Below are 23,023 nucleotides of genomic sequence, written 5' to 3' on the forward strand. Positions count from 1 at the left end.
CTTCTTCCTGTTAGATCTCCTAATTGGATTTTTACTCTCCTATCCATTTAGTCTCTTCTATGCGTTCAGTAAAACCCTTTAACCCTTCGGCACCCCTCCGCCTCGCTAACTGGTTACCCTTGAAGGTGCTCCTCTTCCCACGGCACTCTGATTTATCTCCTCTCCCTGATTTGCATGGGTACGGCTTTCCTAAGCAACGGCTGTCGTCTCCAGTCTCACTGTAGATAACATGCTTCATCACCATCTCCTTCACTCTTTGCAGGCTGCAAAGACTTGTTGGATTTTTACCAAGAATAAGCAAAACAACCCACATCACCCTTTAAAAGAAGGTCTGTGGCCACTCTAGGGCCAAAAATCATCCAGAAATGATGACATTTTAGCTGTGGCTAGCAAAAGGCTGCTGCTTTATCCAGATTTGCCTCCCACCTCAGAGGAGATAGACGTCCAGCAAGACCAGGTGTCAGTCCCATACTTCTGGCTGTCTTAAGAATATTAGCAGCCACCAGAGAGGTGATGTAGCAGTGGGGCTGCATCCACTTGTGGCTCTGCCATGGGCATCTGGGCTGACCGCGGGCAGGTTGCTCAATCCTCTTTGGAAAATGCAGATCATAAAATGTGCTTTTTTCCACCTCCCATCAATCTTGCTCCTTTGGCTTGCAAGCTCTGCAGGACAGGGTCTTGCCTATGCAGTGCCTCACGTAACAGGGTCGGGGTCTTCACTGGAGGCTTTGAGCATGCCAAGATTGATCCAGTTGCATGGCAGGTGCTTTCCGTACAGCTGCAATGATCTCTGTCCTCGGTACCAGCAATGACCTCTGTCCTCTCCATGAGTAAATCAGTGCAAACCTGGGAAAATCGTGCTTTGGTTTATCCAGCCAGCAGATATGCCTAAAGCTGTCCTTTGAGCACAGGTAAACTGGCAATGGGATCTGGTATGGAGGGGACTTGGGTACCCCATATCCAAAAAATGGGCTGTTGGGCCATGCAGCTCATCTCATAGGAGGAGGATGGAGCCAAGGCAATGGCATCACGCCACTGGTCTGGTTTTTTTCATCAGGCTGCAGTGATGCAGTGCTGTGATTTTCAAGCAGCCAGGGTCTTCGTTTGTATGTGTCTTTATTATAACTCAGGGCACAATGAAGCAAGCTCTACTCCAATCAAGCCCAGCGGTGGCAAACGTGGTGGAATAAGACCTCTGCTTAGCAAGATGCTGAGATGTAAGTACAAAGGGAGGAAAAAGGGGGATAAGGGATACCAACATCCCTACCACCTGGCTGCTCAACCTAGGTCCAGGTAACTGGCTCTTGACAGGCCTTGATGGACCTGGTGCCTCTCCTCCTTTCATGCTTTTTTCCAGCCTTTTTACAACCTCAGAGCTGTTGTGTTTGTAATGCTGGAGTGTGTTGCCATGGTTAAAGCTCTTATTCACAGCACGGTTCGCATCTTACCTGTGAGGCAGATAGATATGGAGGTGGAGATGTGCATGAATACACGTGTTTACCCTCATTACAGTTCCCACTGGGCACGTGGAAAAACAAATCTGATGGGGAATGAAAACCCTTCAGGGGGAATGGGGAGAGAGGGAGAGTGCCACCTCGGAGGAGTTTGTCTGAGGAAGACATAGGCTAAGCCAAAAGTATGGGAAACAAGAGATGATCACCTGAGAGCAGGTGATGTGGGGAGGCCAGAGATGGGCATAGGTTTGTGGGAGGTATTATTGGACCGAGAAAATACACAACTTCAAGCCAAGTCTATTCTAAGGGTGCAGTGTCCATGTGGAAAAGTGGGGGTCATGGTTCCTTCCCTGTACACCATTCCCACACTGGCAGTGCCAACACAGCCTTCTTCCTCACCCCCGGCATTTTCCTGGGCTCTGGTTGCTCTGAATGCTAAAGGGGTTTGCAGGTTTTCTTTTTTCCTTTTTTAGATGTGCTTATCAAATATGTATTTTTTTTTCTTAATTTTACTTTACTCTTATTTTATAATATTATTTATTTGAGGTAGGGGGAGATGGGGAATCAGGTCTTTGGCACGTTCCCGCAGGGTATTCTTGTCCAGAGAAAAGTGATAGCAAAAACTTTGGCTTTTAGCCTCTTAGGGTTTTTTGCTTTGGTGTATCAGGCCAAGATCATTTTATTGTTGTTACTTAGAGACTGATTCAGAATAATGAATCTGCTAGGAAAGACGGACCAAGTTCCTGAGTTTTGTGGCTAAAGTTATTATACAAGTTTGAACTGATGGGACAGTTCTGAACCGCTTCACTCAAACATGCATCAAATGAAGAATTGAATCAATAACTGCTGGGCCCTCTTCCAGCCCCTCCAGAAAGAGCTGATTGATTTCTCTCTTTCCACCAGCCCACCAGCTTTGGTGGTGGCTAGCTGGCGATTTTGGGCAGCTCCCAAAGGTGTAACCGCTTGAAGGGAAATCACACTGTGATGCTGCATCCAGATACAGTCTTATCCCATCGTGCCACTGCATCCATGCATGTGATGTTGTATGGCTGTGGATGGGACATCTGCACTGACAACGGTCAGAGCAGCTCTTGCTTGGAGAAGCAAGAAGGGGCAAAACTGAGCCACTGGACCCTGGAAAAGACTACCTGCTTGCTGCCCTGGATGGTTAACTGGTTGAGTCCACTCTGCTCCACCACGGTGTTAGTTTAGCACTTTTCATTGCTATGTTTTAGCCTTGTCACATGATGACACTCATAGTGACATGGTGGAGGAGGTTTCTGCTGGGACCCTCTTCCATTATAATCCTTTCAAAGGGTCCACGTTCAGATGTCTCATCTGTCTGGACGAATGTCCATTGTCCAGTGACACAACAGCTTTGCTGACAGCTGGGCTGCAGGAGAGCTGTGCAGAAGGGGATTTTGTGCTCCCTCCCCATGCTGGCAGCATCTTCAGGTCTAGAAGGAGCTGGTGAGTCCTGGAGGAGGGAGCTGAGCTCACTCGCCCTATCCACCAGCGCGGCCCATGCCTGGACAAAATGTGTGGGGCTGGTTGGTGGTGACTCCTAGCTAAGGAGTGAGGCCCAGGTCCTCTGGAGTATTTTGGTATCTCACATCCTTTGATTTTGCCTGGAGACAGGACACATCTCCCATCTAACATGAGGCACTTGACTATGCATGGTTATACCTGGCTCCTGCCTACATGGAGGAGGGAGATGGCACCTCCAGCCATCTAAGAGAGAAGTCGCTCTCAGGTGTGTTTTTTCCATTGACTGAAAATCTCCCCAGGAGACTGAGACCCAAGATTAGCTGCCTACATTAAAACCTGAGATAAGAGATGGCGCGCCAGGGGGCTGGAACTTCACTCCTGGCTCAGGTGGGGACAGATGGGTAGAGGATAAAGGGGAATGCTTCTAAATCATGTGCAAGAAGTGCAGAAATGGCTCTTTCTCCACCAGAGGAATGCTGGTATAACCCCAGCTCGGTGTTTGTGACAAGCCCCACCGCTCGCCAGAGCTGGCCATTTGCCTTTTGCATGGGTGCAACATTGCAGCTCACTGTCATGTGCTGCTACACCATGGCGATGCCCAGCCAGCCAGGTCTTACTGCTTTGCAATTTTGTTCGGCCCTCATAACCTGCTGTTAAAAGCACTAACAGCACTCGTGGGGATGTCCTTTCCTATCCACCTGGCTCCGTGCTGATACACACCTGTTCTCTTGCCATGTTGTCTGTTCCCTTTGGGAAGACTCCCAGAAATACCCTTGTTTTCTCCCTCCTGTGCTGTGTGTGCCAGTGGGGCTGCAGCCCTGCCTGACAGCTGCCACCCTCCCCAAGCTTTGTAATTGGGATGATGGAGCTAATGAGTAGGTGAAATCCATCCCATTGCTTTCTGTGATTGGCGTTCCCCTTCTCCTCCTACATTGAGTCAATGGAGAAATCTGGTATCTGAGCCAAACAAGGGACGTCTGTAACCATGGTCCTACTAGCACTGCTGGAGGCTGATGCCAAGGATGAGCAGAGCAACCTCAGAGCCACATGGACACCTCCCTGTGCATTTGTCTACTCCATAAAATCACCACAAATTAACTGTAGGTATGTCATGAAAATGAATGAGTTAAAGTCCTTTACAGCCTCGCGTGGGCCATCTTCTGCAGAAACAGTGCCCTTAATTCAATCATACCTTATTTGTGAGGTGCTGTGTCGAGCCTGAAGGCAGGGAAGGCAGTCTGGGTGCCTGGCACTGTGCAGGCAACATGCGGGTCTGCTGGGAAAAGGCTGCTGCAGCTCATCTGCGTCCACCTGCGGAGCGGAGTGGGGTGAGGAGCCAGCCTGGATTCGTTAATTGCTGCTAGCACTGGGTGGCAAGCAAACCAGCCCCAAGTGCTGGCCGCAGGAGTGGATTGCACCTCGGCAGCATAGCTAATTGATGGAGTGAAATGAGTGTTTGGGAGGTGGTATAATGGAGAGGTGAGTCAGGCACAGCAGCACACGTAGCTGATCCTACAGTTCCTCCCTCCAGCATGCTCAGACCACGCCTCAGGTCTTCTTCTCCCAGGAGCTGGCAAAACCTCAGCTGCCTTCTGCTGGGGAGAATAAATGACAGGCAGCAGGGTTAGCAGAAACCAGGTGCTTATCCCAGCGGCTCAGCATCTGCTCTGGGCTTGGAGGATGTTATCCTGCGACTTTGTTCCATGAGCAGGAAGGAGATGTGCATAGATGCCTGGGTTGGAGACTCTAAGGGGCTCGAGGGAAGGAACTCTGCCAGGATACCTGGGTGCCTGTTGTCATCCCTGTTGTCCATCCCCCTACCACCACCACCAAGATGACATGGTGGTCTCTCTTCAGTATCTACCCAGGCACCTGGACCTACCCCACCTTGAGAAGGAGCCTGGTTGGTCTAACCCTCCCCAGCTGTGGAAAATCAAAATGTACCAGTTCCCACCACTAGCACTGAAGGCACAAAGATGATGGCTGCTGCTTTCACTTAGGTGTGCACCTTGGTAGCAGCTGCGCGTGTTTGAGCAGGGAAGCCAGCATCAAGGATGGTCCGTCTGCATTGTGCACCTGAGTCCCCAGTGCTCATGAGGGGCTTTAGAGCTCCAGTTCTGGGCTCTGTAGAAAACATGTTGCAGGGTCTGGGTGGGAGAAAAAAACACCCTTGCAACTGCATCTGAGCCAGAAAGCATCCCTGAAGCTGTGAGTCTGTGGGTCCATGTCCATGCTGCATGGTCTGGGGCAGAGCTAGGCAGGTGGAAGCAGCCGCACGAGGAGCACCCTGCCAGGGCTGGGGAAGCTCCGTCGCTCCCAGGCAGAGGTGAACCGGGCGCTGGCTCTCCCCGGTGAGGTGACCACCGGGGTCTGGGCTGGAGCCAGGAGGTGGAGAGGACATGCAGAACAGCCCAGGCTTTCAAACTCGGTTTTTGCAGTCAGAGGGAAGAGCTCTTTTCCCTTCCCTTCCCTTCTCCACGGCTCTTTTGTTTTCCGCAGCCCAACAGAAGAGGCTTCCAGTAAGCGGCAGGGGTGGGGGCAGAGCCCACCCGCACAAAGGCAGCTCCCCATGGGCTGTGTGACCGCTGTCACGCTTTTTTGCTTAAATAAATGCCAGCAGCGGATGACGTGGGGCTGGTGCTCCCCAGCCCTGGGGCTGATTGGTCCCAGCTCAGGTTTGAACGCCAAGGTGTCCTGGCAACGAGAAGCAGAGGAGCCAGACTTTCCCATCCCCGCTCCTCTCCGGGAGCGCGGCGGGCGCTGGGAAAAGGCGGGCACCGCAGAGCAAGGAGCGGCGTGCGGGTCACCGGCCCTTCCTCCAGGTACCCAATGCGCGGTCCCGGCCCGTAGCCCAGCCTGGACTCTGGGGCTGGGATGAGTTCTGCCCAGCGCGGGTGTTGGGTGTTCGCCGCTGGTGTTGACTTTTCAGGGCGCTCAGCCAGCACCTGCACAGACACAGCAGCAGAGGAGCTTGTTTTAAGTGGGAGGACAGCAGGGGAAATCACTGGGGTTTTGGGGTTCTTGAAAGTGACTGTTCAGTGGGGCTTGTGGGAGGGCTGCTTGGGGAGAAGTTGTGTGGGCAGAGGGGAGTGAAGGGGCCTTCAGACAGTTGTGTGGTCAGCTCTCTTGCCCCAAGAGGACGGAGCAGGTGATTTAGGGTAGGTTTGGGTTCACCTCGCTAATCAAACTCACAAAAGCTCTGCAGGGCACCCAGGGCTAGAAGCTGTGCTAGAAGAAGGTGGCTTTAAATTGAAATGAAAGTGCTTTTCCTGCTGATAGGGAGCTGCTCTGCTTTTGCCTCAGCGTGACCCACCTGCACGCCCGTCCCCCTGGAGCCAGGGGGGTGAGGAAGGAAGGGCCCCCCGGGGCTCAGCTGCGTGCAGGGAAGCAAGGGGCATTGGGGGGGGGCACGCTGTAAAGAAAGGGCTTTTTCATCCACTTGGGAGATAGGAGCAGAGATGCAAGGAGCTGGCAGGGGGAGGACACTTGCCTGCACAGGGAGGCAACGCTCAGCACAGTGCATTTTTGCACCCATCAAAACCAGCAGAGCCACACGTGTGAAACCCTGTGCCAGGCGTTAATGATGGGGCAGGTCTGAACTGTCCAAGATGAGAAACCCCCTCCACAGGGTAACATCCATCCCAGAGGAGCCTCCTGGCTCGGTGGCAGGTCGCAAGCTTGCAGAAGGGCTGGCGTCCTGCACGGATTCAGTGGGATGCATTGAAAAGCAGCACCACAACTCAGAAAAGTCTTGGTGCCGTAATTGGGGGACAGAGTGGGCTGGCAATGCTAAGACCTTTTGGCTCACGGCTTGTGTTATTTATCAGGGCACAGGGCTGGTGGCTGCCTGAACAAGCCTTTCCCGTACACCCGAAGGCACGGGGAGACTTGGAGATCCCTCCTAGCATCATGCTTGTAGCAGAAGAGCAGTTCCTCAGCATTCTGGTGGCAGGGAAAAGCAAAGGGCCATCGCAAAATGAGCAGAGAGGGTTTTGCTGACAGCGTGTCAAGCAGAGCCGGAGCAGGAGGGGGATCCTTGGGCTGAGGGGGCATATTTGATTTGCCCCATCCCCGAAACAGCATTTGGAGTCTTTGTCCAGAGATCCCTCGGGAGCACACCTGGCACAGGGCACATGCTTTGGCAAAGTGACTGCAGCCATACAGCTGTTTCCCTCCAACTCCCCAGGCAGATCACAGCTGAATCTGTCCCTGGAGTGGGGTGATGGAGCATAGGAGCCATCCCGGACCATTCTCCATACACAGGGACTTTGGGAGCAGGACATGACAAGGGCTCCTCTGCCAAAGAAGTCCCCAAACCAATGGTGCAATCACCAAGCAGCCTCATGATGGGAAGCAAACTTCTGGTTATTGCTGACCTGGATTTGCACTGATGACCTGGAGGTGTAAGATTAGCATAGCCAGCCCATCCCCGGGCTGTGGGGGGATTAGAGGGAGGGAAAGGGTCATGCCTGTTACATAGATAATTTTTCACTGTTTAAATGGGAATATGTAGCACAAGTTGTCAGTTAAAAAAAAAATAAAATCTTGCATCATGCAGTGTTGCCAAAGTTTACAGTTTTAGAGGGAGCCTTACAGCAGTATAGGCTTTGCCTAGAAGACCCAGTTGCTGGATCTGTGAGATCAATGATGCTTTTTGTATCTAAATAAAAGTTAAAGAAAAACTTCTGTCTCATGTAATTAGAGGAGGTTTGACCTAGATGAACCTGGAAATTCAGAATCCTAAAGGTGGATGAAATGAATTGAGTATTTTAATTACTTATTCAACAATCATGGTTTTAGAGCCAATTTTTAAAGTTCAACAACTTGGGACTGGGCGATGCTGCTCCTACTTCGACCAACAGCTCTCCCTGCTCCAGTTAGTTCAAATGAGCCTTGTTTTTCTGAATGGTTAAGCCAACTACATTCTTCAGGCTTTATTAAACCCATGAACAGTAATGTCAGTCTGAAACCCAAGAGAGAGGAAAACATACCCACACCTTGCAGGCCATAAACAGGAATAAATTCAGCTCTCTGTATCTCCCCAACAGTTCTGTTGTTGAGGCAGTTTATGACCTGAGAGCTCTAGCCTCAGAGAAGCAGGACTTTCCCAGATAGTCATTAAATAACTTGTCTTTCCTGGTGTTTTATGGAATAAACACTGCCTGTTGCTCTCTAATAGCATCTGCTTTTATTTGAGTGGGATCATATTTTATAACAATCCTTCTGCTCAGTTTGCATGTTTGCAATGACCCCAGCAAGTAATCACTCTGTGGCTGGTAGTAAATTCACTCCCAGATGTTTAATGATGGTATTTACTGTTGACTGTAGGAGCTACCAGTTTTAGGGCTGTAGTGCCGATGTAGTGATTAGGGTGGGTTGATGGGACACAAGGCAGTTGGGTAATTGCTAGCAATGAGCTAGTGAACTCCCAGGTAATTGCACCTTACCTGGAGAGGTGTGTTGTCATGAGCAGTGTTTTAAAGGCAAAGCTGTGAGGTGTATAAAGGACAGTCATTGACTCCATATGACAGTGCTGAATCACGACCAGGAAATTATCCCTTCTCCCTACCAAGAAAAATAATGCTTGATCTGTTTTCTTTCCTCTTGCTTTCTTAAAGAAGACACTCATGGTAAGACTTGAGCGCCTGTCAGTCCGTGCCCCTTCCTTCTCTTCATACCCTTTAAACACTGTTGAGAAGTAGAGATGCTCTGCTTTGGGACCCCTACAAGTGTCCCAAAAATGGGTCTTGAGGGGAAGAAAGAGAAAGACAGACTCACTCACTGCCCCTGTGAAGGTCCGGCATAGACATCAGGGAGTCCTCGTAGCAGAGGGGCCCTGGCAAAGCTCACTCACCAGAAGGCTTCAGCATTAGCTCAGATCTCTTCCATAGACACGAGCCCCAAGCAATCCTGGTTCCTAGGAAAGCAGACATCATTAACGAGGTTATTAAAGGGAGACATCAATTTTACTTTTAATGAATGTGGGATCTGCAGGAATTCGCACGGTCACTTGCTAGAGCCCCATTGGCCCTTGGGCAAGATTTCCCAAGTCCCAGCCATCTCCACACGTGTTTGGGCTCCTCAGGATTACTCAGCCTGAGCGTATGCGGAGCTGGTCGTCCTCACCTAGCCCTAACATCTGGGTCTGTCTCCAGCTCTGCATCACCCTAGCGCCTGCAGTGTCCAGCCTTGGCACTTTGTGTTTTTTCACCCTGCGTAGCCATCAGTGGAGAAGCCAAAATTGCTTTGCCCTCCCTGCTCATGGAGGAGAGGGCTGGAGACTCGATTCCTATAATGCCACCCTCTCCTACCCTGGAAAGGAGTAATCCCCAAAGCAATGATGACACTAGAGTCCCCTAATGCTTCTGGAGTCTTCCTCAGCAGGTCTTGGAGGGCTTTGGGAAAGGCGCTGTATGCATTACTTCTATTTTATGGCTGGGAGTATGGAAGCAAAGCGGTGGGGCAGAGCCTTGACACACACTGCCAGAAAGAGAGCAAATGGCAGGTTTAGGTAGGGGCTCTCCCAGCAGAGCCAAGGGGCTGATAGCGTTGCTCTCACCTCACCCAAGGGAGCAGCTCGTCAGGTGGGTCTGGTACTGGGAACACTCTGGTTGAGTGGCTCATTATCTGCTAAAGCCTTTTCATTTTGCCTTGTGATTAAGAGACAAAGACAGGGAGTGTGTCTCTTCTCTCCATTTTAATGAGCTTTCCTCTCCCTCTGTAGTAAGAGCGAAAAATTGCAGCAAAACCAGCAAAACAATCTTCAGTACAACATTGTTCCAGTGATGGGGAGAAAATAAGTAGTTTATGGGCCCAGGACCACCCAGGAGGGGGGCTGCTCCTGGCCTAACAATGATTTAAGGGGTGTAACAAGTCAGGAGTGCTGACAGTAAAGCTGTGGCAGGGTTATCAATTTTGGGCAACCAGATCAGATATTTCCAGGTACAGGCTGATATAAAAAACAGTGCTGGTCCAGGTTGCTGTAGCTCCATTGCCATGCCTGGAGCTGCTCTACTGCTATGGTTAGCAATGGGAAAAGTGGCTTAAGCTGTTCTCATCCCCCAGCCTGATCCAAGCATTCAATCCTCCACCTTCTCTTTTGCTGGCATGAGCATTTCCCTGACTGCCTTATGCAGAGGCACCGAATCTGGCACAAAAAAATAACTGTTTTCTCCCCTGGGGTTTTTCTACCACTGGACCAGTCCTTGATGCAGTTCTCTGTACCAAGAGTAGAGCTGACGTGATGGAGGGGGCAGCACAGGCTGTCGGGCCACGACTGCCTGCTTTAACCAGTCCAAAATACCAGCTGGGATGAGAGGTCATGGATAGATTCTTTCCCGTGGTGCTGTTAAGGGAGCCACATGTTGATTGTGGTTTTACCAACCACTGCCAGATGTTTGAAATTATTTAGTTTAATCATTGGTCCAGGACCACTCGGTCCAGTGGCAGTGACCACAGGAGCTCTGAGCTGAAGCAAATCCCTTGAAATCTGCTCTCTGATACGAAGATGAGCACCAGGCTTCACAACACCGTTTTTGAACCTGAAGGTAGTGAGGCACAGGCAAAGATCAGAGCACGGGATTCAAAGGCAGGAGCTGCTGAGTGTTGATCCTGGCTCTACTGCCGACTCTTTTTGTCCTGGGGCAAATTATTTAGCTTTCCTTTGCCCCACTCCCATCCCCTTTCCAAAACTTTTGTCACATGAGGGTTGGGGAGAAGCTTGCCAAACGCCTGCTGAAGTGCTTTGAAGATGGAAAGCAATATGCACAAATGATAAGTTGTACAGGCAATATAAACAAACTGGCTATACATCTCCCAGGCTAGATGAGGAAGAAGGAGGGGTTAACTGGTGGGTGGCACCCACCTCCTAATTACAAGGCTTGTTTCCAGATCCCTTCAGTGTGAAGCATCCTCTTGGCTGAAAAATGGCTGATATAGTCACACCTGAGCAGAGGTAGGGGAGGAAAAACTTGTCACATGAGTGAACCGGAGTGGCCAGAAATTTCCTTTGGGAGGAAGGGGGTGAGCGGTGGGTGCCAGCAGTGGGCTGGAGATGGTCTCCTGGACCACCTCCAGACCTAAGGGTCCTGCTCTATCTCCTCTTGCTTCTTGTCTGGTGAGTTTTTCCAAGTGATTGCAATGTGGTCCTGAGGGTTCCACAGAACCTAGGGAAGTCCTTCCTGCAGCTGCTGTTAGACTCCATTTATCCTCTCTGACACCTGATTTAGCAGGGGGGAGCCTCTGGCCTTTTAGTACTCTGTTGGTCCCACGCTAGTTTGTCAACTCAAAAAGCAGCACAGCCTAGAAGTGTAAGATTGAAGAAGTAAATTGTGGGTATGCTTTGCTTTCTGAACCTTTGCAGCATTTCTGGGTCACCCTTTGCAGCATTTCTGGGTCACACTTCTAACGTGTCTTCACAACAGCGGGAGTTAAAACCTAATCGTGCGTGTATATGTGCTAAGAAAAGTGAGATATCCGCATAATCAGCTACTGTTGGGGTGACAAGAAACATGGCAGATGATGTGAGGGCTGATGGATCTTCTGAGATCAGCCCCAGCCAGGTGTCTTGGTCCTCTTCCACAATGCCTGTGGCTCTTTCCTCACTGTCGCGTCTTGCATTTCACACGTGCTTATGACCTTGCCCTAAATCTAAGTCATTCTTGCAGGCATAGCACCCCCTGAAGAGCACGCGGGATAGGTTTGCAGGTCTGGCCCCTTGTTTTGGCCGAGTACGACAGCAGTTTTCTGCACAGGCAGGGAAGTGCAGGTTTAGCAGCCTGGGACCAGGGAAAGCAGTTGTGATTCGTGCCTCTGCCTTTGATGCTTTGCATCTTGGGCACAAATCAGCCCAGACCAGTTGTGTGAAGACATATAAGTACCTAAAAATGCAGGTTGATCATAGAATCATAGAATGGTTTGGGTTGGAAAGCACCTTAAAGATCATCTAGTTCCAACCCCCCTGCCATGGGCAGGGACACCTTCCACTAGACCAGATTGCTCAAAGCCCCATCCAGCCTGGCCTTGAACACTTCCAGGGATGGGGCATCCACAACCTCTCTGGGCAACCTGTTCCAGTGCCTCACACCCTCACAGTGAAGAATTTCTTCCTTACATCTAATGTAAATCTACCCTCTTTCAGTTCAAAGCCATTACCCCTTGTCCTATCACTACATGCCCTTGTAAAAAGTCCCTTTCTGGTTTTCTTGTAGGCCCCCTTTAGGTACTGGAAGGCTGCCCTAAGGTCTCCCCAGAGCCTTGATATCTGCATGCTGTTCATTTTGCTTTTAAGCTAGCTCTGAGAATTTGGTTCTCCATTTGGGAAATAGGAAGATGTCTCTCATTTTAATAGTCTTCTCCAGCCTGAAAACCTCTGGGGTAGGAGATGTCCTCATATGTGTGCGACTGCATGTTGCAGGCCCTGATCTCAGCTGGAGACTTGTACTAAATCACACAAAACCAGCTCTGGAGCTGAGCAGCCCAAGATGCTCTTTAAGCCTTGCAGAGCTGCATGTAGTAGAGGGTATTTTTTCCCTGCTGAGCATTTGATTCCCGCAAAACTATGGGGAGAGTGGGATATCTGCACCACCTGGGTGTTCCTCCATTGCTCGCTGGGGCCAAGCAGCACCCATTTGCAACCGATGCTTCACCTTGGAAACCCCTGAGGGGTGCCAAATCTATCTGCTGCCTATTTTCTCTCCTGGTCTGCATTGTAACAGCCTGAGAGATTATTGCCCCAACCCATCCCACTTGCCAGACAGATGTTAGAGACGGTGATGGATATATCTGCTCTCAGATTAAAAAGCTGTTTAAAATGCATCCCCAGCCAGCTGTGGCCTTCTGCCCTGTTAGCTTTCCAGCACTCTCTTGAAAAAAAAATCCTCTTTTTTCAACTCAGCCCTACCCTTTCCTACAGTCTTCTCCTGCTGTTTTCTGCCTGGCAAAGCCCCAGCAGCAGCCCCCGAGCAACGTGGCACGTGTAGTGGAAACGACTTTGGCTGACTGGGATGCTTTTGCAGGGAGCCCAGGTGCTGTACACAGTACAGTGGGGAGGAGAAGACGCCTCCGGATGGAAGTTAGAGATCTCCTCCTCCTCCCTTTTTTCTCCTGGATCCAGCAATTCAGCGGTTGTGTCAGCATAACTCAGTGGCATGGGGATAGGGAGGAGCTGGAGCCTCCATAGCATCAAGCAAAAGCTTCACTTCTCTCAGTCGCCTGTTGCAGGCACCTATTTATGTCTCCTGGTTATGGAGGGAGAAAAGGAGCTGCATGAGAAGGACACCACAGGACAACTCCTTCAGGGAGAGGGTGGACGCTTTCTCCTCTGTGTTGGATGTTTGTATACCAGCTTGCCCTGCCCCGATGTCTCTTCATGGGCAAGCTCTCCCTTGGCATGGATTTTCCTGCCTTTCCCCAGGGACGCTGAGAGCTAGTCGTCCCTGGGCTGCTTTTCCAGGGCTTTTCATCCTGCCAGAGACTGTAACAGCATGGGCTGTGGTGCAGGTCTCATTCATTCCATGGGTTTGCCTTGCAACAGTGGCAGCAAGGATGTGCTGGTGTCCCTGCATTTGAACTAAAGGCTAGCAGGCTGCCCTTTTGCCTAGGTAGATTTAAAAGTCTAAGAGCAGCAATGTTCAAAAAAATACCTCCTCCTTTGGTAGGAGAGCTGGGTGAGAAATTCTGGCTCGGGGCTGATGTTGTGTTGGGACAGGGATGCTGGGATGGCAGCGCCGGTGGGAGAGGGCTGTGCCTGCATTGCTCGTGGTGGTGGAGGGGAAATCCTTAACCCGGAAAAGGAACATGTACATTATGTGTGTTCAATAGATAGATAAAGCATTACTTCTACCAACACTGTAAATTAAGCCATTTCTCCCCACCTCCTCACAGATTTTACCAGCTAAACTGGAATTTTCTGTGCAATATTTTTTTTTTTCCCTACTAAGACTTGAAGGAACTATATTTGCAAGCAGCCAGTGACTGCTTTTTTCTAAAAATCTCAATTTTCCCCTGAAGTCAGCTCAGAGCACCTGTCTCTTGGAAAACTAGGCCCCTTTAAGATGTCTCAGGCTGCTTTGAATCACTAATTGCTTCTGAATAGGCAGGCCAAATGTCTTATCACTTCAAATTCCCATAGCAATGCAAATCTATACAGCTGAGAAGCCTCTTTCTATGCATGGGGGTGATGGGTATAGATAAGGTTTAAAAATGGAAACAAATTCAGCTTGGGATGGGGGTCCTCTTTGTTCCTCCCTGCCCTCAGAGGGGTTGCCAGGGCTACATTTGTTCCCCTGCATCTTTTTTGGACGGAATCCAGGGCTCCCTGAATGCAAAGGCAAGAGGTAGAGTGGCTGGAGAGGGCTGGATGAGGTCCTAGGTACATACATATTTCATTGCCCATGCCAGGCTCTGTATTGTCTTCTTTCTCTGGTTTCACAAAGGTGGTGTTTTCTAAAACTCCCCCTCATTGAGGGCATCGTGCTCCAAGCTTCATCCTGTCTAAAGTTTCTGGCTGTTCAGTTGTTTTCTGCTTTCTCTGAATGCCAGCCAGGCATATTTCCCATGCCTGGTGGGAAAAAGGGGGATGCTTGGTAGGAAGAGCAGGACCCGCCAGAGAGCCCTTTGGAGGTGGCAACATCTGCCATGGCATGTCCTTCTCGGAGTTGTTTTGTGTGTTTTGGGGCTATGCTAGCTCACACAAGGTGTGGGACATGAGCAGCACTTTGAGAGCCTCATCGGTGCTGGGTTGCCTCTGACTCCTTTAACTAACCCACAGCCTGAAGGCAAATCTTGACTATTAAGAGGTGGAAAATCTTGGTGAGCAAGGGCAGCCTAAATTCTCCTTTTTGCTTAGATCGCCTGTTATTAGAGCTGCCTGCCATGTGCCGAGTACGACTGCGCTCAAAAATTGCCAAGAGCTCAGCATTATGGAAGCGAAAGCCAATTTACTGACTGTCCAATAGAAAGGAAGATACATGCTGAATGTGCATCTGTTGGATGATATTTCTATTTCAGGGGTGCTGCTAACATACAAATGGAAAAGGAACTTTGTCTGCATGATTTATGTAGTTACTAGAAAACCTTGGGTTAAGAATACGGTGATACTTTGTAGGCATGCGGTACTATTTATTCTTAGTACAGTAGGTAATAAAAATCTATTTTCTCTTTGGCTTTCCAAGTGAATTCCAGTTGACTGAGATACGTTACCTAACCTACTCAAGCACTCTGGACATGGAGAGCAAATACAGTATCCTAACAAATAATATCTTCATGCAAAATCAATAGCTAATAAGAGATTAGTCCCTTAAAGATGATAACAACTTATCTTTAAAATTAAAAGAAAAATGGCAAAATTTTGTCAAAGAGGAAAAAAACCAAAACTCTGCTCCTCTTTATTTAGGTGTTGTTCTTTCTGTGTTTCAGATGCATATAGGACCCACTTAGGACTTGAAGTAACTAAAGATAACTATTGTTATCTTCATTGTACTTATATAAGAGACAGCTGCTTGGGTGCTTTCCCACCAGACTGGGATTTCCAGGGAGGCACAGATGAACTGAGAGGATGTGCCAATGCCCCCCCCACCCCCAACACACACAAACCTGGAGCGATTTTAGGCCTCCATTCATCCCTGTTCACCAAAGAGCTTTGACTCAACAGGACCAAAACCCAGGCTTAAATCCTGCAGGGGTTTAAGTCTTTAGTGACGGATTGCAGCCCAGGTGTAACTATCTTGCTGAACTGGGGTCTTCATACATAACCCTGGTCTTCCTAGCTGGGGGGGGGAAGATGATTTTGAGTATAAAAATAACACAGGACAATTAGAAACTAGAGAACTTGTCTGTCCTTTGCAGGCTTGTGTCTAGAGGTGGTCTTGGATGCCCAAGTCAGTACCCAAAACAATTCAGGCTTGGGACCCTCCTCATTTCCGCCTGAGGTCCTCACTTGGGTACCACCAAGGCACAGAGCTGGTGCAGGATTGTGCTGTGCTCTGACGCCTGGCACCAGCAACTGCAGCCAAACAAGGCCATGGGAGAGGAGCTCGGGTTTTGGTGGTGGGAGAGGGCTGTGAGGCTGGAGGTGCGGGGCTGGCTGTGTGCAACATGGGGGTTTATGAGAGCACAGGCTGGCGGGTGGCTTCTGAGGCACGGTGTTGGAAAAGCAATTTGCGACCAGTGGGAATAGCATGGGTAGAGAGCAGGAAAAGGTGTCCCAAAGGGTGGAAGCCATGCTCCTCCCCAGGCTCCGGCGCCCTCCCAGTGCGAAACTTGGAGCCCAGGCAGGTAAGGAGGGGAAAAGGCAGCAGTGAGAACCGGAAAAACCTGCTCACGCCAGCCCAGGATTCACATTACTCACACTGGTTTAAAACAGGTCAGGTTCACTTTGGTTTCAAGGCAGAGATGGCCAAACTGCCTAAAGGCTGTTTTCAGCCCAGCTTAGAGCAGGTCCGAGCTCCCGCATGTCTGTTTGCTCTGTCACTGCCCCCATGCTCTCCTAACCCACCACCAGTGCAAGGTCTTACCAGGGATTTAAGTCTTTTTAAGCAAAGGCTGGGCTAGGGGCATGCACACGGGCATATTCCCCAGCCTATCTGAGGCATGATAACCATGAGCAGTGGGATCGCATCGAGGCGCTTGCACCTCCTGACCTGCAAAAAGCTTTGAAGAAGCTCACACAGCAAGTTTGCTGGTTGAAGCTAGACAGGAGTCAGCTTCTGGGGATGCTCCCCATTGCAAAGGAAGAGTGGTCTGCCTCCCCCAGATGCCATCGCAGGTGAGAAGCTCGTGGCAGTGGTGCAAGTTGAGGCTGCCCTGCTGCAGGTCTCATCCACGCTAGCTCCAGGGCTGGCTGCCCCACGCTTCTTCTTCCCACCAGAAGATGGGCTACATGGGTCAGCCCCACATGATTTATCAGGTTATTACAGTCAACTGGGTGTGCGTAGTGGGGGTGAAACCACACTCCTGTTGGGAAGAAGGAGGAAAAAAGAAGCTAACAGAGTTAGAAATCAGATTGTCCGAGGCTAATGACTGTATCTGCTTATTAGGCAGCAATAACAATAATTTACCTTGAATCGCAGTAATCCATCATAATGCTTTGCACCTACCTCATGAATCCTCACCGCTTATCTCACCCCTCTTGTTCGGGGATCTGAAAGCACTTCATAAACATTAATTAATTATTCCTCCACACCCCTGCAAGCAAAGTAAACATTATCCCCATTTTGTAGCAAGGGAAGCTGAGCTCACCTAAGGAGATAATAACTGAGCAGGGATGCAGGAGCCCAGTGAGTATGTCCCTACCCCAGCTCCTACCACAAGCACCTTTCTGCAGAGGACTCTGCAGCATGGGCATCAGGGACATAATCTGGGGTAATTCAGACCCTCACCCATGCACGTTTCTGTGCTTACCACCATTTTCAGGTGACAGGAAAAGTATAAAATGGGTGAGGGCTGCTCCTGCCTTGGAGATGTCTGCAACACAGAGCTCAGCACTACCTCACCACCTTCAAGCCTCCAACACCAGGACCAGGCACCTGCCAGTGTGAAGCACCCGTCATTATTCACAGTAGGACTCTCCCTTTTTTAATGACTACATTAATGACCCTAATCTGTTGGTGTGAATGTGGTTAATCCCACAGCTCTAGGGACTGGCAGTTCAGAAACTTTTCCTCTCCCGCCTCCTCACACCTCGCTTTGCATCCTAACCTAACACTTCAGCACCGGGATGAGCTGGTGGGACTCGTGCAAAGCAGAAGGCACCGACCCCTGTCCTGGCTTGGAATTCTGGCTGCTGTGAGTAAATATCCAGGATACAACAGTAATGAACAAGACCATCCATCTCCAACCTCTCAGCTTGGGGATGTGACGGGCGTAGTGCCATCCCGAAACAAGAGGCTTGAAGTTAAACCTGTGCTCAAGTGCTTTGATGGTTCTTGGTCCTTGAGGAAGAGGGAGTCTGGCACCACGGATATGGTGTGTGACAAAGATGTAAATTAAGGGGAGGATGTCCTGTGAAAATAATGAGCCTTGGCAGCAGAGAGGAGGATGAGACCAAAGGTCCATGTGAAGCCAGCGGTAGCCTGTTGGCAGGGGTTTGGGTTTTTTTTTTTTCCAGAAACCAACTGTTGACTTTTGGAAGCCAAACAGATGCCAGCATCAGAGCAGGAGGAGAGTCGTGTTTCATAGACAAGTCACGGTGGATTAAATGTAAATGAATCTGCAGCTTGATGGACAAATGGGATCAGTGCCGGGAACCCCATCTCCTGGTGGGGGATGGATTAGTAATGGGTACCGGTGCATTTGCACACAGGGAGGGAGTGAATGGCAAGGCAGGGAGGTTTCCAGCATTGCCCTGCCTATAGCAATGCAAGAAAGAGACATCTCCAGGCTCAAAGAAGAGAGGTCAAGCCTAGATAAACACTAGCTTGGTCCCCCATCAGAGAATCACTGAGGCATGAAGAAAAACTTTAACAGCTGCAATGCTGCTTTTGAACCTCCTAGTAAAAGGGAGGGTCAGGAGGTCAAAACTTTCAATGCCTCTGGGAAGGAGAGGACTTTTCCCGGCAAGCCTTTGAAAAACCCGAACTAAATTAGCATGACCACGCTGCTAAATGCTTGGGAAACCCGGGCGGCTAGGGTCACAGGCTCCCCCAGCAGCAGAGTGGCAAAGAGCTGTTGCATTCTCATACTAAACAGCCATAATTAATGGGGCTATTTCCTACGCGAAAGGCAGATCTTGAGAATCCTACCCAGCACCTGGATGGGAAATAAAAGCTCGTGGGATGTGCCCTGGGCATCCTCTCTCCTCCCGGCACTGTTGCCCTTTCCCCTTTCTATTTCTCCCATCCCATTTTCTCTCTCTTCACTTCCATCCACCAATGTTTTGGCTGTTTCTTCCTCCTCTGTTCCCAGTGTCGCACGGCTCAAGTCGCTGTTGAAGTGGGGAACAGCAATGAAGCTGTAATGACCCAGCCGTACTCTCCCCTGGGGCCACGGGACGGGAACGCAGGAGCTCCGATCTGATTTTTTTTCTACTTTTTGTTGCAAAAGGGGTAAGCGAGAGCCCTGCTCCTCATTTTGAGTTATTCACTTCTACTTTGAAGGCAGATTTTGCTGGTTTGGACCTTTTGCAAGAGCCATTCTAGCAAAGAGCAAGCAATGCGGGTTTCTGGAGGATGTAGGGACCTGAGATTTCTGGCTCTGACCCCATCACAGATTTTTACAATGCTGCCTTTCCCCTTGGCTCCCATTCATCTGCACTGTGAGCTTCCCAGGCACCACTTTTCACGAGACCCTTTGCAGGTCATTTCCATTCACAGCTCCCACCACCATAGGTCTGGAAAGCAGATAGGCATACACAGACATTGCAGCTGCTGTTAGTGTTTTTGGGAAAGTGCTGTATGCCTACAAGGTGCAATCCAAATACGTAAGAAGACCAATGTAGCCCAAAAGTTTATTGTCTAGGGCTGCAATCCTGCAGGTTGCTGTTGAGCATCCCCATTCCTATTGCAGCCGCAGGAGACAAGCGCTCAGCAACTTTTGCAGGCTTGCTGCAGAAGGAGAATGAATACTTCATTGAATAAAGCAGGAGGACAGGAAATACATCAAGTTTCAGAGGCCAGAAGGCCTGCCCTTGAAGGAGAACGCCTAGTGTTCCCACCAGACCAAGGTCTCTCCTTCCTGCAAGCCCTAACCCAAGCAGGGCTGCGGGTGGGACTGGTAGGCTGTGGTCTGTGGTATGCTAGCAGTCAGCTGCAGTGGCCCTGTGGTGCTGAACCCCGATTTGGCTTTCCTGTGATGCTGCAACATCTTTTCTTTCTCATGTCTCTTGTTGTCCTAGAAACAGAGGAGAAAATCCTTCCAGACAAGCCCTTTTGTTACACTCGAGGCAGCATCTTCTGTCTCTTAGCAAAACAGTGTATGGTTGCATAATAAAACCCTTGCCAGAAAACCAATGGTGGGTTCAAAACCTTCCAAAGAAACCTGGAAAAGCTTCACACCCTCCAAACTTTCCCAGTCCTAAAAGTGCTGAAAGGGTCAATAGGCACTTCCCAACCCTGCTACAAGTATATGGGGAGCAACAGGAGGCAGTACTCCTGTATATACATTATATATACCCATAAAAAATATATATTTTAATCTATATTTATACATGTGCAATTATATATATTATTTATATTTTTATATATATATAGATATATGTACATCCTCACTTCTGGCTTTGAATTACAGCTCTTGATATAGGGGGGGGTCTGCTGGAAGAGAAAGTCAACATGCCATATGGTACCAGCCACTTTTCTCTCCCAGTGCCAGGGCTCCCCTGGAAATGCTGGGATTTTGCCTTTATTTGAGAGGGAAGCTCGTCTTCTGGGGGAAACATGTCCTTCTGTGTGCTGAGCCAGGCAAGGGATGCGCTGGGTAATTTCTCAGTGGCACATGAAATGTCATGGCTGCGTCGGGGAAGAATGGTGACTGACAAATTTCCTGAGGCTCGCGGGGTCTGGAGGCGCATTCCCAAGGTCTCAAGGAGTCCACAGCAAGAGGAGAAGGAGAAGAAAGCACCATGGGGACCGTGCAGCCCTTGTCCCCCAGAAGGAAGGGGACTGAAGCTCCTGCCTCTGGCAGTGCCCAGTGGGAGACAGTGAAATAACAGATGACCTTCAGGCCGGCAAGAAGGTTTGATAGCCCTCATGATGCTGACCGGATCCAGCTCCTGTGGAGACCAGTGGATGCGGGGCACCTCTGAAAATCTGACTTCTCACTCTTTCCTTTTGGAGATCAGCCTGAAAAAGAAACTTTCTTCTACTCTCCCCTTCCAACAACAGCGCAGAGGGTTTTGGCTTTCAGCACAAAGCCAAAACCCAACAGCTCTGCAGATTCCAGTGCCTCAGATACCTATTTTCCCCTCATCCCCCACACTGACCATGCAGTGCTGTGCTTGAGCTGGCTTGGGTGGCCATCTCAGCGGAGATGTGCTCTGTTAAGAGGAGGTCACCAAGAGATGACCTGCTGCTAGCACACGGTATGTCTGTATTCATGAGGGGGTTTTTTTGTGGAAATGTATTCTGTGTCTTAAGAAACCTCAGAGCAAGGAGTCTTCTTGTTGCATTTCTGAGCACACCAGCAAGACAGCATCATCTTCGAAACTCGGATAGGGTTACTATCTCATCTGCAATAGGAAGGCTGCTAGCAAGACCGAAGGACCTGCTTGGTTATAATTCAACTGCTCAAGATGCTGAGATAGCTCCGCTCTCCTCCCGAAAGCAGCTTGGCTGCTCAGTGTACAACAAGCATGCGACTTTTCAAAACTTTAAGACGCCTCTTTAGAAAACCCAGCAAGGAACCAGCGAACACAAACCCAGAAATCAGTTTGGTCGCTATTCCTGGGTCAGTCCCTGAAGACGGCCTTGGCACTGCAGGAGCTTCTGAGCTTTGGAAATAAACATGGAGGTGGGCTGAGACACCACAGGGGCTGGAGGAGGTGGTCCATGTGTAGCCAGTCTGGAAGAGCTCACCAGTATGAAACTATCCCCTGGACACTTTCATCCATCTCGGTTGATGAAAGGCATGGAGAACTCTTTGTAGGGTGGGGGATCAAGGGATGACTCAGATGTGCGGGTGCAGAGTTGGAAGTTTATTTATTTTTTGCCGTATTAGCTTTACCTTTTCAAGTGAAAAGGGATTTCCAATCTTTTTACAAGCTGCTCTAGGTAGAAAGATTTAAAACTCAAAATCTTTTTATTAAAATGAAGACAACCATCCTCACTACTGGCAAATGAACCTCTGCTCAGTTTGTGTCTGATTAGGATCTCAGAAGAGTATCCAAGCTAATAAATAAGATATGTATCTCCTGAGAACAGCTTTTGTTGTTTTCTTATATAGATCTTTGTTCCTCCTGCTCTGTAAGGTCTCCAGGGCATGGCCTGTGTTACAGAGCGCCAGATGTATTATCTGATTTTAGGAGATCATAATTATGAGGAATATGTCAGAACAACAGAAAACTTCATTTAAAAACCCAATTAAAGCTGCCGAGTGACAGCTACATACTCGCGTGTTGCATCACCTCCTAATCCCAGCAGCTCGGATGTGGAGAAATGAGTAGTTAAGGATGTCGTAAACCTGAGGAGGTCCATGTGAGATGGGGATTTTTCTGACTATAAGTGAAAATTAATGCACATTTCGTGATGGAGCAGCAGCCCTGAAATCCATTTTAGAGCAGCCACCTCAGGACCCATGGTCTGATGGGTGGGTTATCCTTTCTCCTGAGCGGTAGGACATTTCACAAGATCTTCTGGATAAAGAAATATAAAGTTAACTGTGTGTCCGCCCCGCTGTGGGACGATGCTTGGCACCGGGGTTGCACCAGGCCCAGCATGGCTGGAGCGCCCTCGCAGGTGGAGACCCCAGGGATGGGATGCTGAGGCTGGTGCCACCACAGTCATCCTCGTTGCCTGGCGGGCCGTGGAGGAAGGGCATCGGCGTGCAAGGTGGGGGGAGCTTTCGGGTGGGGTTTTTTGGGGAGCTAGGATGGGAAAAGGAGGCGGAGGGAGGAGGTGAGGAGTTTCCAAAGCCTCCAGCACAGCAGCAGGCACCTGCTTCTTCCCAAACCGGCTGAACCTGTCTCCCTCCCCTCGCCTCTCTGCGGTTTTAGGGTGTTCGAAGCCCCCCGGCCGGCTGAAGGGCAAGGGGCGTGGGGGCCGCGCACACCTCCTGGGCCAGGCCAAGCTCTTCCGCTCCGAAAAAGGGGTTGTTTCCTCCGTCTCGCCTGGGGACCTGCTGGGGCAGGTGGAGGTCTGGGCCCTGCCATCGGACGGGCACAGGATTTTAGGTACGGCTGAGCGCTTCCAGCAGGGAATGAGCCCACCCGCATGGCCCTGCGGCGCTGGGAGCCTGGCATAGAGAAGTACAGTGTGGTTTTGTTTGGGTTTTTTGTTAAAAAAAGGAGAATTTAAGACTTCTTTTAAAAAACGTGATAATGATTTAAGACCTTTTTTTTTAAAAAAAAAAGAGAGTGTAAGACCTTTTTTTTAAATAAAAGGAGAATTTAATACTTTTTTTTAAGAGTTTTTTTTTAAAGTAGAATTTAAGGC

The 23,023-nt window shown here is 49.7% G+C and overlaps 1 long non-coding RNA gene across 1 annotated transcript; it reads left to right on the top strand.

Annotated features, from left to right (window-relative positions):
• The first annotated feature begins 5,513 nt into the window (after positions 1-5,513).
• Positions 5,514-21,787, top strand: LOC115352201. Its single transcript, XR_003927021.1, has 3 exons — positions 5,514-5,764; positions 18,846-18,985; positions 20,166-21,787. It is a non-coding gene; the product is annotated as an uncharacterized LOC115352201 (long non-coding RNA).
• The last annotated feature ends 1,236 nt before the right edge of the window (positions 21,788-23,023 follow it).

Source organism: Aquila chrysaetos, chromosome 16 (genome assembly GCF_900496995.4).
Source record: "Aquila chrysaetos chrysaetos chromosome 16, bAquChr1.4, whole genome shotgun sequence".
NCBI classification, from domain to species: Eukaryota; Metazoa; Chordata; class Aves; order Accipitriformes; family Accipitridae; genus Aquila; species Aquila chrysaetos.